The sequence below is a fragment of the Lynx rufus genome, unplaced genomic scaffold (genome assembly GCF_022079265.1).
Source record: "Lynx rufus isolate CCGP_SWC_20201006 ecotype Redwood Valley unplaced genomic scaffold, mLynRuf1.p SCAF_3, whole genome shotgun sequence".
Lineage (NCBI taxonomy): Eukaryota > Metazoa > Chordata > Mammalia > Carnivora > Felidae > Lynx > Lynx rufus.
Genome location: NW_025814845.1, coordinates 149,721,329 through 149,736,923, shown reverse-complemented (window position 1 = coordinate 149,736,923; position 15,595 = coordinate 149,721,329). Strand labels below are relative to the sequence as shown.

Sequence of the window (15,595 nt, the reverse complement as noted above, 5' to 3'; positions counted from 1 at the left end):
TGCTGATGAGGGCACAGAGCTGGAACATTCTGGGGGTGGCTGCCTGGAAGCTTCCTTTATAGAGCTGGGCAAAGTTGGGTGGGGCTGGGCACTGGCCTCATTCTACTTGGAAGGGCATTCAGGGGAGACAGGCTTCTTCAGGCTTAGAGGAAGAAAAGTTCCTGGTCCTGTCGTTGCTACTTCCTCTTTTACCAATCATGGGAAAAGAAGGAACTCAGTCAAGGCCAAACAGGATCCGAGACCAGGCATCCTCCTGCCCAAGCCCAAATATTTATCCTATAACTTCATATGTATAGTGATAGAAAAATGGCAGGGAAAATGTCTACTCTCTTTCTACTTTGTTTCTCCTTTCCTTGGGAGTCCCATTGAGAACACAGGAGACAAGGGAAGCAATGTTATGAACATGGGCTTAACTTAAGATCACAAAGGATGTGAGCAAGATCTTGCTGTGTTTCCAGAAATAAAGAGTGTCAACTGTTGATCTGACCAAGAGTTAGGTAGGTACTCAGACGTAACAGAGAAGGGGTATGCTTCTCTTTGGGCAGCAGATTTATTCACCTGGCTGAGGCAGATGGTATAGGGAATGTGTCACCCAGGAAAGTTCACCAAGGGCTTTGTTTTCCAAATGGCTGCTATTGAAATGTTGCCTAGTATTTGGAAATTTTAAGGGTTCTGGGAAAGGTTGTCTTTTTGGAGTGGGTAGGTTGGAACTCTCTTCTGGTTTCTTACAGGAAGAGCCAGATCACTGCTGTGTGCAAGGTTGGATGCCCAGCATTCAGAGTAGAGCAGGACACCACTTCCCTGGAGCTATAGGGGCATAGCTCCAGAGAAGGATCATTAGGTCTGTCTTCCCTGGAGAGGTGGAGGACGACCAAAAGTTGAGGAGACGCTTACTTTGGTTATATTCTTGCCTTGAGGCGGGCTTGTACCCAAGTGTCCCATAACCGTAGGATTCTGAGTCTGTAAAATGGTAGTAGAGCATAATTTTATTGGTTATGCTCCATTTTGCAGTCACATACCCTTGGGTAAATTATTTAGCATCTCTGAGCTTCAGCTTTCTCTTCTCAAAAAGTGCACTGTAAAAGGGTTTTCTGAGGATGACAAATTACAAAGTGCATTGCACTCATCCTGGTATAGATTAGGCTCTTCACTCCTCCTCCTCCTCCCTCTCCCCCTCCTCTTCTTCCTCCTTCTCCTTCTCCATCACCACCAGCACCTCTTCTTTCTCTTCCTTCTCTTCCTCCTTCATTAAATTCCACCATTAGAGCTGTCTTTCTTTCTTTTTTGTACACTCTCTCCAAGAGATCTCTTAGCGAATGCAAAAAACAGCCAGGAGAGTTTTATTCTGGGTTCCAACAATGTGCATTGTTGGGAGCACCACTGTGGGTTGGCATGGGAGTTGGGGAGAGGAGGTGTGATAATAGCCTGGAAGTAAGTAGTTCAATACTAGATCAGGGCTGAGGATTCCCTTGAATGACTCCATAGAAGACTCCCAGGTCCCTGCATGGGGCATATACTTCCTGCCCATACAATGGAGGCCTTATCCTGACCATCTGCTGCCATAGACAAAGCATAGACTCAGTTGGCACCTTCCCATTCTTTTAGAGATGGAGGAAACAAGGCTTGAATGGGTGAATGGGCTTGTACAAAGGGAAGACTCAATCTGCGAGCTGTGCTGGCATAAAATTTTCAGCTCTCTTGATTCTCAGTTCAGAACTCTGTCCTCCATATATTTTAAGTTTATTAATCATGCATTTGGAAATATGGAAAGTATGAGCCTAACATTTTCTAAATACTTCTGAGCCTCCTCCTATACCTGATCCTGGAAAAGCAAATCTAAGACACATTTGGAGATTAGCAGGTGTGGGAGATGGACCCTTTCCTTTCCATTCGTGCATGTCTTGATTAAGTCACCATCCCAACCTTTGGACAGGAGCTTTTCTTACCTCTGCTGAGTGTTCCCACCTCCTGTCTGAGGTCTTGTTGGGAAAAGGTGCCAGGGAAGCATGAACAGCTTCATACTATCCCCTTTAATGTTGCTCTGTTGGAAATTTCTTCTTTATTTTAGTTTCCTAGAATTTTTGTGCTCTCCTGATCATGTCTACCTTCAAGAAAAAAACCCCTGTTGCCAACAATGACTACACCCCCTCAGCTACTTTAATGAATTAACTTGCTGAAGGAGGAAGCCCCTTTCCTGACTGACTCGTTCACGAGTCAGATAGTTCCTGGGTGCAATGACTTCATGCTCATTTTTCTCTATGTGCAAGCTTATTTTCCCCCATGGCTCAATAAGTCATTGATATATGATGAAATTTAATACACACAAAGAAAAATAAAATCATACACATAGTTTAGTGACTGAACATAAAGCAAACACCATGGGGTCACCTCTTAGATCAAGAAAACAGATCTTTTCCAGCACCACAAAAGGTCCCAGTGAACTCTTAAGTGACTATAGCTCACTACCTCCCCAACAAGGCAACCGCTGCTCTGACCCAAATAATCATCACTTTCTTGCTTTGCTTTATGGTTTTCTCTTTAGTATGGATCACTAACCAGGGTAGTTTAATTTGCCTCTTTTTGACCTATCTGTAAAAGGCGGCACAAAAGTATTACTTGTGACTGTTTTCCTCTTTTCTTTATTATATTTTAAAGATATTTGTATATTTCTGAGTGTAGCATTAGTTTTTGCTTCTGTCTATTGACTATTTAATATATTTAGGATGGATGACAAGTATTTGAGTTGCTTCCACGGATTACCAAAGAGTCCTGCTGTGGGACATTCTTGTACTTATATTCTGTGCACACAGGCTTGCTTCTTGGAGGATAGATACCTTGGAATAAAATTGCTAAGTTATGGGACATGCATAACATCAATTTGTTCTAAATGTCAAATTGTTTACTAAAGTGCCTTTTACTAATTTTTATATCCATCAGCAGGTGTATAAGGGTTTTGGTCACTCCACATTCTTAGCACTACTTGGTATTGTCAGACCTTTATACTTTAGACAACTGGATGGTGATCTAGTGGTCCCTCAGGGCAGATTAATATAATTTCCCTGATCACAAATAAGGTGAGGTATCTTTTTGTATGTTTATTGGTCATTTAGGGTTCCTCTTTTTTTTTTTAGCTTTGATTTTATTTTATTCCTCTTTTGATAAGTATCTAGTTAAGTCATTTGCCCATTTTTTTTCTACTGACTTGTCCATGAAAAATAATTTGTACTGGGAATATTCTTACTGTTCTGATTTTGTAATGATCAGGGCAGGCTAAACGTTCAGTATATTAAGACCAGGTATGTGTCCCCAGACCTAGTTCTTTCCCTAGGCCTGGTTTTATAAATGCTGGTGACAAACCAAGTCTGATTTATATGATGCACCTTATATGGGAAATGCCTGTGACTCAGAGTATCTGCTCATCCTAGAGAAATGACAGCACAGCTAGTGTAAGATAACCATTGGAAGATAACCATTGCTAATTTGATGATTATCAGTTGCCACTGAGTGAATTATAAAACTATTGAGTTTTATTTTCTTTTTTTTTTTTAATTTTTTTTTTAATGTTTATTTATTTTGGGGACAGAGAGAGACACAGCATGAATGGGGGAGGGGCAGAGAGAGAGGGAGACACAGAATCGGAAGCAGGCTCCAGGCTCTGAGCCATCAGCCCAGAGCCTGACGCGGGGCTCGAACTCACGGACCGCGAGATCGTGACCTGGCTGAAGTCGGACGCTTAACCGACTGCGCCACCCAGGCGCCCCTGAGTTTTATTTTCTAAACAAACAAACAAAACTTTACAAATTATGGGATTGTCCAAGATGGCGGTGTAGAAAGATCCTGAATTCATCTCCTCCTACGGACACACCAAATCTACAACTACATATGGAATCATTCCTGCTGAAAAAGAACTGAAAACTAACTGAACAGCTTTCTCCACAAGTGATAAAACGACTGCATCTAGATTGGGTAGGAGAGGCAGAGACACTGTCTCTGGCAAAACCCTACCCCTGGCTCTGTGACACATAATTGGAGGGATCTCACTTCTAAAGCCTCTCCCTGAGGAGAGAGGGGTTTGTGTCACACATTGGGCACCCCAACCCTTGAGACCTGCGCCCAAGAGACCACGCTCTCAAAATGCCTGTCTTTGAAAACCAATGTAGCTTACATCCAGGGATCCTGAGGAGCTATGGGATCTGAGATACTTCTTTTGAGGGGCTCGTGAATGGACTCACTTGTCCCAGGAACCAGTGCAAAGGCAGCAGTTTGAGAGATGATTGGATTTTATGTGATGGTGATTCTGTTGGTCATATTAAAGAGTCTACTGGAGGAGTAGGGATTAATTGGGATTTTTTCTTGGAATGGAATGGAGTGTAACGTATTTTTGTGCTCTTCCCCCACCTTGTTAGTGAAGCTGGGCATGTGAGGATACAACCATGCTAAAGCCAAGGGCATGCCCCACCATCTGTGCTCATTCATTGAGTTGAAATTTCTCTTCATTCGCTTCTTTTTTTTTTTTTTTTTTTTAATGTTTGTTAGTTTGGTTATTTATTTATTGAGAGAAAGAGAGTGTGAGTGAGCAGGGGAGGGGCAGAGAGAATCCCAGACAGGCTCTGTGCTGTCAGTGTAGAACCTGACTAGGGCCCGACCCCATGAACTGTGAGATCATGACCTGAGCCAAAATCAAGAGTCCAGCACTTAACTGGCTGAGCCACCCAGGCACCCCTCTCTTCCTTTGTTTCTAATTTTATTTATTCAGTACTCTCTCTCTTTTCCCTGGATGAGTATGGCTAAAGCTTTATCAATTTTGTTTATCTTTTCAAAGAACCAGATCTTAGTTTCATCCATCTTTTCTATTGTTGTTATTGTGTGTTTTTTCTTTTTGTTTGTTTTGTTTCTATTTCATTTATTTCTGCTCTGATCTTTATTATTTCCTTCCTTCCACTAACTTTGGGAGTGAAACTCCTTCAGTTCATCTTGTTTGGAGCTTTCTCTGTTTCTTGGACCTGGATGCCTGTTTCCTTCCTCAGGTTGGGGCAGTTTTCAGCTATTATTTCTTCAAATACACTTTCTGCCCCTTTCTTTCTTCTCCTTTTGGGACCTCTGTGATACAAATGTTAGTACCCTTTGTCACAGAGGTCGCTTGACATATGCTCATTTAAAAAATTCTTTTTTAAAATTAAAAAAAATTCTTTTTTCTTTTTGCTGTTCAGCTTGCTTGCTTTTCATTACTATGTCTTCCAGCTGATCTGCTCTTCTATATCCTCTAATTTTCTGTTGATTCCCTCTAGTGGAGTTTTTATTTCTATATTGTGTTCTTCAGCTACAACTGGTTCTTTTTATGTTTTCTATCTCTTTGTTGAAGTTCTCACTTAGTTCATCTACTCTTCTTTCAAGTGCCATGAGTGCCTTTATGACCATTACTTTGAACTCCTTATCAGGTAGATTGCTCACCTCCATTTTGTTTAGCTCTTTTTCTGTGGTTTTGTCTTGTTCTTTTGTTTGGAACATATTCATCTGTCTCCTCACTTTGACTGACTCTCTGTGTTTATTACTATGTATTAGGCATCTCAGCCACGTCTCCCAGTCTTGAAACTACTGGCCTTATGTAGAAGAGATCTTGTGGTGCACTCCTGTAGCACAGTCCCCCTGGTCACCAGACAGGTGATTCAGGTACGTCTCCTGTGTGGAATGCATGTGCCTTTCTATTATGGCTGGGCCATGACTGCTGCAGGTGCACTGCTAGACAGGGCTTGCCCCCAGTTCAGCTGCTGCAAATCTGCTGGTGGGTGGGGCTAGCTTCCCCCTCCCTGTAGCAGAAGTCTCGCTGGAGAGATACCAGAGGTGGAGCAGTGGGGGCTTCTTTGGAGGGGTATCCACTGGGATGAATGGGTTGGGTGGGGCAAGTGATGCTAGCAAGGTAGATGAAAAGTGTCAGAACTGGCTCCGGCAGCTAGACTAAAGGATGGCCAGAAAAATGGATCCACCAGTACTTCTGTTCCCAGAGAAAGCTCCTGCAGATCCCTGCCCTTTTGGCACATGTCCTGAAATTAGTCAATAAATCTCCATCACATATACCCAGGTCCTTTTAAAAATATTGCTTTGGTGCTAGGTATCAGGCTGAGTGATATAGCTTGCTGGCTCTCTAAGAATGGAGATGGTTTCCTAAGGTCCTCAGGCTCTCCTGGAGTTAAACCCCACTGATTTTCAAAAGCAGATGTTATGGGGGCTTGTCTTTTTGATGAAGGTCCCCAGGGTCAGGCCTGCCTGGTGTGGGCCTTGATTCCCCCCAGTATCCCATGCCTGTGATATCCCTTCTGATTATAGGTCACTGTGTGGAGGACTGGCTTCCCAACGACATCTCTGCCCTTCCTACCCTTCCTGATGTGGTCTTATCAATATGTCTTTGATTGTACCAGTCTTCAGGTTGTTTTCAGAGTAAATTGCATTACATGTAGTTGTTGCCTTGCTATGTCTGTGGCAGAAGATGGACTCAGGATCCTCTTGCTTTGCCATCATCTTTTTCTACCTCTTCTTAACAATTTGAATATATTATCTCTTCCAGCTTGCAAAGTTTCTGTGGAGAAATCTGGTCTTATGGGGGTTCCTTTGTATGTGACCAGTCTCTTCTCTTGCTGTTTTCAAAATTCTTGATTGTAGACTTTTGACAACATGATTATAATATGCTTTGGTTGGACTTGGAATTTTTCCTTGTTGGGTTCCATTAGGCTTCATTAATTTGGGTATTCATTTCTTTTCCTCAGGTTTGGGAAGTTTTTAGCCATTATTTCTTCAAATAAACAATCTGCTTCCTTCTTTCTCTGTTTTTTTGGGACCCCAATAATGCGCATATTGTTTGACTTTATGGTATCCTTAATTCCTTTAATCTTCTTTCTATATTTTTCATTCATTTTTATTTTTGTTTCTCTGACTGAATAATTTCAAATGACCTGTCCTCACATTTGTTGATTCTCTTTGCTTATTGTTCTGGTCTCCTGTTGAACTTCTCTCTTGAAATTTTCTGTTCAGTTGTTGTGTTTTTCAGGTCAAATGAAATGTTGAAATACTCTCATATCACTTGACAACTAGCTACCGTTTTGATCCTCCCATTAGGCACTTTATGCCCCTGTTCCAGACCCCCAAGCATCCCACAATGTAGCATGAACCATTTAGAATTAGCATTTTAGTTTTCAGACAGAATTTTAACCAACCGTGGCATTTCATTTTTAGGATTTCATGTTGAAAACAACTCCCTATGCCATTAATGGTCACTTGTTGGCTTTTATTAAATTGGATCTTCCTTATAGAGCTTATGGGAGAACCAACTGAAGTTAGAGGGTGAGAGTATATTGCTGCCTTTTCCCTAACAACGGGGGACTTCAGACCAGAGGAATGAAGGGCCCAAGGACAACTCCTTTGATTACTGGCAAACCTTGACTTAAATATTGGCTCTTCTAGACCATGGTCCCAGGACCCATTACCCTTTCATCATGTTTCTCTAATTGTATACTGGGGCAGGGTTTAGAGTGAGGGTAAGATTATAGTTTCAGTCTCTCTGAGATTCTACAGGCCCCAAGAGATGACTTCAGACCAAAACCCAAATCAAAACCCAAGCAGGAAGAAGCCAGCTGGTTACCCATAACAGCTGCTTCAACAGGAGAATAATAAAGAAATCACTCTCTGCACCTGCAGAAGTTCAGACAGGGAAGTGAGATCTGTTTGTTCCAAGTGATCAAGAGACATCTGCCTGGAAGGGGCTGTGTAATCAGGTGAATCAGTTTATTACCTTTAGCAAAATTTGATTATGCTTGGAGTCTTAGGACATTCTGTGAGGAAATGTTGGCTTGGAACTTGTCCCTGGCCACACACAGAGAAGAAAGGCCTCAGTGCTTGCTTTCAAGATCAGATGCCTTGATGCCACTGGGACTAGTGCCCAGAAGTCCCCAAGGCTAGTTTGCATTCTTCCTTAGCTTCTGCCAGATTGTCTACAGAACATGATTATTCCCTTGAACAATTAAGTCTCTTCCTCCTCCTCAAATTTCTTAGCATAATTGTAACAAATTGGGCTGTCCTTATCTCCACTTCTGGAAGGCACTGTAGAGAAAAGCAATTCTGTAACACTCGTCAAGAATCTGGCATGTGACAAATATTCAGCCTTACTTATAACTATGAGCAAATCCTCAGCCCACCCTTTATTTTCTCAACTCATATCTGTAAAAATCAAGGTACAAATCTAATTTGGGGAAACATGCAAGGGCCGGCATCACTATTGAGTGTAAAGGAGAAATCCAGCATATCCATCTATTCCAGTATGAAAATTGAGGTCTCCAGGGGTGCCTAGGTGGCTCAGTCCATTAAGCGTCAAACTCATGATTTCAGCTCAGGTCATGATTTCACTGTGAGATTGAGTCCCATGTTGAGCTCTATGCTGACAGTGCAGAACCTGCTTGGGATTCTCTCTCTCCCTCTCTCTGCCCCTCCCACACATTCATGTTCTTGTTCTCTTCCCCTCTTAAATAAATAACAATTTTTTAAAAAGAAAGAAAATAGAGGTATCCAGAGAGTAGAAAAAGGGGGAAGTTCAGTTCAGTTCAGTTCAATGTGGTCAACACTTGTGGCACTCCATTTCATGCCAGGCCCTGTGTGGCATTCCAAGGATTTACAGTGTTTGGAAGATTCTTGCCTTCACAGTCACATGGGTCATAAGGTTATAATTTTAATATAATGAGGTAAAAGCTATAGTATTTTCATGTACAACATGCTATGGAAACTTGGGGCACAAAATTGAGAATTGGGGGAAACATCTCCTGGAGAAGATGATATCCTGGAGTAGAATCTTTAAGGATAAGTAGGAATTAACCAGGAAGTACAGGACGTACAGGAAATGGGGTTCCAGGGAAACTCAATAGATTCATAGAATCAGGGCACAAAGGTATAGAAGAGTATGGTGTGTGCAGATATAAACACCTATTTACATATTGCTACAATGTGGTTAAAGATGAAGATGGAGAAGGAGGTAGAGCCAAGTTACAAAAGACTGTGAGTGAAATTTTAACAAATGTAGACTCAATATGTTATAGAGGTATTATTGAAGGGAGTGCAAGGAAATGATAAAGTCTGATATGTCTTTTGGACAGATCCATTGAGCACCCTTGTGAAGGACAGATTTAAGGGGAAAGATTAGAGTTAAGGAAGTTAGAAGGCTTTAATTTTTGAGAGTCATATGTTTAGACAAAACCTGTTGGCCTACTCCTTACACTGAAGCATCACTCAACAGGTAGTGTTCACTCTCGAGTTATTAATAAGAAAGTGATATTGTACCAGCTAAGCTGTGTAGAGGTTGAGGGGAGAGGTAGTGTTATTATCTGAAGAAGAGTGGTCTGACTCTAGGACTGTCATTATACCTGTGAATTTACCATTATTCAAGGTCTGTCTCTTGGTTTTCCAGTTTCCAAAAGCATATCCATCCCCCAGGATCAGATTCACATAAAACAGGCTCATAAGATCAATACGAAACAAGTATCACAATATATTAATTTGTGATGAAAAACAGTTATCATGGGCTTGGAATATTCTATGACAGAGTTCTTTGCCTTCTTTTCTTGGTTATTCTAGGTAATGGTTGTCAATTTTGTATATCTTTTCAAAAAACCAACTCTTAGGCTTGTTATCTTTTCAATTGTTTTTCTATTTATTTTTATTCTAATATTTATAGTTTACTTCGTTTTGCTGAGTTTGGGCTTAGTTTCTAATTCCTTGAGGTGTAAAGTTAGGTTGTTTATTCATGCTATTACTTAGTAATCTTTTGTTTATTTAAAAACAACCCTTTAGCATGTTTTGAAAGGCAAATCTAGTGGTGATGAACTTCTTCAGACTTTGGTAATGTTTTTATCCCTCCTTCATTTCTGAAGGAAAGCTTTGCTGGTTGTAATATTGGTTGGCTGTTGTTTTTTCTTTCTGACCTTTGAATATGTCATTCTACTCCCTCTTGGGCTGCAAGGTTGAGAATCTGGTGATAGCCTTATGGGAATTTCCTTGTATGGCACAAATCTTTTTTCTCTTGGTGCTTAAAAAATTGTCTTTGACTTTTGACAATTTGATTACATATGTTGGGGTAATTTTCTTTAGGTTGACTTTGGTTGGGGACTTTTAAGCCTCAGCTAGCTGGATTTTCATATCCTTCTCAAGATTTGGGAAATTTTTAGCCTTTATTTCTTTAAAAAAATTTTTTTTAACATTTATTTATTTTTGAGAGAGAGAGAGAGAGTGAGCATAAGTGGGGGAGAGGGAGACACAGAATACGAAGCAGGCTCCAGGCTCCGAGCTGTCAGCACAGAGCCCGAAGTTGGACACTTAACCAACTGAGCCACCCAGGTGCCCCAACCTTTATTTCTTTAAATAAACTTTCTTCCTTTCTCTTTCTCTTCTTCTTCTGACATTCTCATAATTCCTATTGTTCCCTTAGTGGTGTTTCATATGTACCATATGTTTATTCATTGTTTTTCATTTTTTTCTTTTTATTCCTCTAACTGGCTGATTTCAAATGACCTATGTTCAAATTCACGGATTCTTTCTTTTCCATGATTGAGTCTCCTGTTGAATCTTTCTATTGAATTTTTCATTTCTGGCATTGTATTCTTCAGCTCCAGGAGTTCTGTTTGGTTCTTTTTATGGTTTCTATTTCTTTTCTTTTTAGAAAGATTTTATTTTCTGTCAACCTTATTTCCATTTTGTTCTCCTTTGTGGGAGAGCAACTTAAAACCACTCAGTGTTGTTCCTTTATGATTTCTATTTTTTTATTAAACTACTCATTTTTTTCATGCATTGTTTTCCTGTTTTCATTTAGTTGTTTATCTGATTTTCTTTTGCATCTTACTGAGCTTCATCAAGATAATTACTTTGAATTTTTTGTCAGGTAATTTGTAGGTCTCCATTTCTCTAGGGTTGGTTACTATAGTTTTATCACTGTTCTTTGGTGGTGTCATGTTTGCCTGATTCTTTATCATCCATGTAGCCTTGCGTTTGTACTTGTGCATTTTATTTATTTTATTTTTTTATTAAAAAAATTTTTTTTTAATGTTTATTTATTTTTGAGACAGAGAGAGAGAGACAGAGCATGAACAGGGGAGGGGCAGAGAGAGAGGGAGACACAGAATCTGAAACAGGCTCCAGGCTCTGAGCTGTCAGCACAGAGCCCGACACGGGGCTCGAACTCACGGACCATGAGATCATGACCTGAGCCGAAGTCGGACGCTTAACCGACCAAGCCACCCAGGCGCCCCAATGTACTTGTGCATTTTAAGGAACAAATATTTCTTCAAGTCTTTATAGACTGTCTTCAGTAGATAAAGGTTTTCTTATTTGGGATCCTCAGGATGATGGGATTATCTTCAAGGTCAAAGTTAAGCAGAGTTGGAGACAGTTCACATGGCTGCTATTGGATGTATTGTGGGATCCATAGTTAGCAGGCCTGTTACCTGGCATTTGGATGGGCATGGATTCTGTCTGGTCACTGGATGAACAGATCTTCTTGCAGGACTTTGGTTTGTTGGCTGGTACTGGCACAAGGGTCAACTTCAAGGTCCATAGATGGTGGAACTGTTGTCAGATGTGCAGATAGGTGTGGTTCCCTCACGATTCCCGGGAGGGCTCCTGATAGGTCACTGAGTGGGCTACTGGGTGGGAAGAATTTGTCCTGGACTATGGCTGAGACGTCTTGAATTGAGTCACAGGGCTACTTCATGGTCCACAAATCTGGGACCCAAATTTCAATCCAACTGCAGCTGGGACCCAGATCTGTAGGCCTGTGTCCAGGCCACAGACTGGCATGCCTCTTGCTAGGTTTCTGGGTGGACAAAAATGCCCTCAGGCTAGCCAAGTGGTTCTGGAGTTTGGTCACATGGTTGCTTCTGGATCTGCAGTCAGACTGAAGTTGGTAGGCCTGCTTCCTAGGACACAGATGGGCGTGTCTCCCTTTAGGCCCTAGGTAGGCAGGACTGATCCTAAACCATGGCTGAGAGTGCCTAGATCTGGGTTATGGGGCCCCTTTAAGATCCACAGTCACACTGACCGTGGACCTGTCTCCCAAGGCACAGATGGATGTGTGCCCTGGTGGGTTCCTGGTGGGCTTAGTAGGAGGGTTCCCAGACCACTGCTATGAGAGACTAGAGCTGAGTTACAGGGCCATAACTTGTCTCAGGATCTGCAGTTTGTTTGAGATTGGGAAGCTCATCTTGGGACATGGATGGGTGTGACTCCCACTTGGTGCCTGTGAGGGCGACTGGTGGCTAAGAGGAACTGGAAGTGGGTCATGAGTCCCTTCAGGTTCGCAGTTGGGACCGAGGTCAGTGGACCTGTTACTTGGGACTTGCATGACTCCTCTTGGGCCCCTTGATAATGGTGCTGGTGGCAGGACAAAGTCAAATGGAGCTGTAGCCAAGATCATGGGGGCATGGGTTGTTTCCAGATCTATAGTCTGCCAATTGTTTTTGCTGTGAGGTGGCTACAGCAGGGAACCTCCATCTTACTGATTTCATTCTCAGTTATGAGAGTCAGTGTATGTTTTGTCAGTCTGTTTCCATTTCAATTCTTAGTCACCTCAACAATCTAGCTACCAGTAGGAAAAATTTTCACCTTACCACCCTCTGTCTTCCCTTCTTGCTGGCCTCTGCATCATTCAAGGCCTCATACCAATTACAATATTACCCCTTCCTCAAAATCTGTAACCCGGAGGAATAATTTGTATTTATTTTATATTCTTACTAGATAATAAGTTCCTTACAGTCATGGAATCATCTCTCTCTCTCTTTCCTCTCTTTCTCTCTGGATATAATGTGATATGTGCAAATATTATATAATACGAACAAATATTATATATTGTGAAATATGTAATATGAACAAAAATTTTTTTACAATATTATTTTTTTGCCAGTATCAATCTTTATTGAAGCTATTAAAACTTTATAAAACTATTGAGATCTTTATTAAAACTATTCTGTAGAATAGTTTTAGATGTATAAAAAAGTTACAGAAATAGTACAGAAAATTTTCACCTATTCATTTTTCAACAACTATTTCCTGAGCTTATATCATGCGTAAGCAGGATCAGAGCTATCAGGCTGATAGAGACAGAATAAACTGAAATATATGGTAAGTATATTGCTTGAGGTTTCCATGACTGCTTCAGGAATACGGGAGACCACTGTCTAACTGTGAGGGCGATGGAGCTTGGAAGGGGAAAGAGAGTCTTAGTTGGCTATCACCAACCTGATACTCAAATTTGAATCTTGAGGTAAATTTTGGACAAGAAAGTGGTGATTGTAAAGGAAGGGAGAAAGCCACTTTCACACAGAGGCATTTTGTATGTAAGCTCAGAGGAGGGAGGAGGTATGGAATATTTGGGTGAGAGCAGGTGAGGAAAGGTCAGGTAAGGCTTTTGCTCATCATTCTGAGGAAGGAATTTGGCTGTGTCCTATAGGCAGTAGGACACAACTGAAAGCTTTGGACATAGTGTGGCTGGAGAATGCACTGGGGAGGTCAAGAGTAGAGTCGGGAAAACTCGTTAGAGTCTTCTCTAGTAATGTAGGAAACAGAGGTGGTGGCTTGGGCTAGAGTAAGGTACAGTGGAAATAAAAAAATCCAAAATGGACAACGTCCAGAGACATTTAAGGAATATCATGGGAAAGGGTTGGGATTTGACTAAATTTGGGGGAGGGTGAGGAAAAGGGCAAGGTCAGGAACAGCATTCAAGTGTCCAGCATGGGTAATTGAGTGGATGATGGTGCATTCACTGATATGGGGGCAGGGGGAGCAACAGTTCTCAAGAGGGAGAAGTTAGTTCTGTTTTGGACCTCATCCGAACCATGGTTATCATACTAGCTAACACTAAGGGCACTGACAATGGGCCCAGCAGTTGTGCCTCAACAACATCATCTTATTTAAATTTTTTCAATGTTTATTTGTTTTTGAGAGACAGAGAGAGACAGAGTATGAGTAGGGAAGGGGCAGAGAGAGGGAGACACAGAATTCAAAGCAGGCTCCAGGCTCTGAGCTGTCAGCACAGAGCCCAACGTGGGTCTCGAACCCACAAACCGCGAGATCATGACCAGGGCTGAAGTCGGAAGCCCAACCGACTGAGCCACCCAGGCGCCCCCAACATCATCTTATTTAATCCTTTGATAAGCCTTTCTAAATAATGAATGCAAAAAAACCTGGAAGCACAGAAAAGTAAAGTGGTTTTCTTTAAGACACACACATTATTTTGAGGCAAGTCAGCATAGCCTATTATCCATACTCTTTACTGTGCACGATAGACAGTGGGCAGATGGGCTTGGCTGACAATCAGGACAGACACTGGGGTATAAGGTATAATTTTGGAAATTGTTGGGCAAAAGATGAGGGTGGTTGGCATCACCCTGGGAAAACCTCTTGAGTGCAACTAAAATCAAGGCCTTGGGGACAACTTTGAGAAGTTCTAACAGTTAAAGGGCAAACAGAAGCAAAGGAGTCAGGAGAAAAATCAGGTGAGTGGGGGCTCAGTAATCAAAAATCAAGATAAGTTGGATAGAGGGGAATGATCAATATTGCTGAATACCGCTATGAGGTTGGAGAAAATGTGTATTGAACTTAGTAAAAAGAGGACATTTGTGATTTTTCCTTTTGAGTATTGAATGCAAAGAGCTGATGGCAGTAAGTGGTGGTGGGGGTGATAAAATAAAGAGCAAATGGATACTTTTTTTTTTTTTTTGAAATTAGCCTGTGAAAAGGAAGGGTGAGCTAAGGTAAGGATAGGATTTACTATCCCATTTTATCTCTGGAACAAAATAGAAATTTCTATCTTTTTCATGCCTGACTGTAGTATTAGAAATGTCTTCTGGGGCGGCGCCTGGCTGGCTCAATCAGTTAAGCATATGACTTGGTTCAGGTCATGATCTCGTGGTTCGTGAGTTCGAGCCCTGCATCAGGCTATGTGCTGACAGCTCAGAGCCTAGAGCCTGCTTTGGATTCTGTGTCTCCCTCTCTCTCTGCCCCACCCCTGCTCGTGCTCTCTCTCTCTCAAAAATAAATAAACAAACAAAAAAAGAAATGTCTTCTGGACCAAGTGGTCATTATCATTATTGTTAGTATTCAACTGAACAAAACAATATAAATACAAAAATCAATTTTGACAAGTAATTAAATTTATAAAGTAAAACTTGATTAGAAATTTATTTCCAATGAGATGGACAAAATAATTTTTTCAATTGGTTCACATATCTTTAGGTAAATATTCTTTACTGCTAGATTTTATAGTGAGTTCCATTCCTGTTTTTTTAGATGAAATTCATTAAAAAAACTTGTTTGTGAAATGAGTAGATGGATCTGGGAGTCATGTGATAGCACTGTCTCTCAATTCCTTGAATTGTCTGAGTTATATGCTGAAAAATCATTAGTGATCAACAATTTTTAAAAATGCCCTATCAGTTGACAAGTAATTATGCCTCTCTCCAGTTTTGCTGGTATGAAAGAATTACAAACATCTGATTTATGAATGCATTTATTACTCCAGCTTTACAGTCATTCCTTTCTTACTTTCTGAGTTTACCAAAAAGGTGTTAAG

The 15,595-nt window shown here is 41.2% G+C and overlaps 1 non-coding gene across 1 annotated transcript; it reads left to right on the top strand.

The window, feature by feature from the left end:
* Positions 1–3,225: 3,225 nt before the first annotated feature.
* On the top strand, positions 3,226–3,357 carry LOC124521464 (small nucleolar RNA SNORA72). Its single transcript, XR_006964545.1, has one exon. It is a non-coding gene; the product is annotated as a small nucleolar RNA SNORA72 (small nucleolar RNA).
* Positions 3,358–15,595: the final 12,238 nt, after the last annotated feature.